We start from the raw sequence: 514 nt of genomic DNA on the forward strand, positions 1-514 counted from the left end.
CAGAAATAGAGAAAAAGCACTGTAAATAATTTATGTGTTGAGCACAACTTTAAAACTCAACTGCAGGAGTTGGAGAAGCGACGCAGCGGTTAAGAACACTTGCTGCTCTCTCAGAGGATTGCAGTTCAGTTCCCTGCACTCATGTTGGGGAGCTCACAGCTGCCCGGAACTCCAGCCCCAGAGGACCTGACACCCTCTTCTGGCCCCCACGATGCCTGTACACAACATGCATACACACACAGACACATCCGTACGCACATAATTAAAAATAAAATCTTTTTAAAAATCAACTGGGAGACGGCATTGTAAAAACTAAACTAAAATTGAATTGTCTTCTTTATAAACACAGGTTCAAAATTCTTCAGTATAAGGTGGGCATGGCAGCTGATACCTGAGATCCCAGCACCTGGGAGACCAGGCAGGAAGACTGCTGGGAGTTCAAGACCTGCTTGGGCTCCCCAATAAGATCCTGTGTCCAAAAAAAAAAAAGAAAGAAGAGATGAAGGAGGTAAAG

The sequence above is a fragment of the Nannospalax galili genome, unplaced genomic scaffold (genome assembly GCF_000622305.1).
Source record: "Nannospalax galili isolate Female #2095 unplaced genomic scaffold, S.galili_v1.0 scaffold810, whole genome shotgun sequence".
Lineage (NCBI taxonomy): Eukaryota > Metazoa > Chordata > Mammalia > Rodentia > Spalacidae > Nannospalax > Nannospalax galili.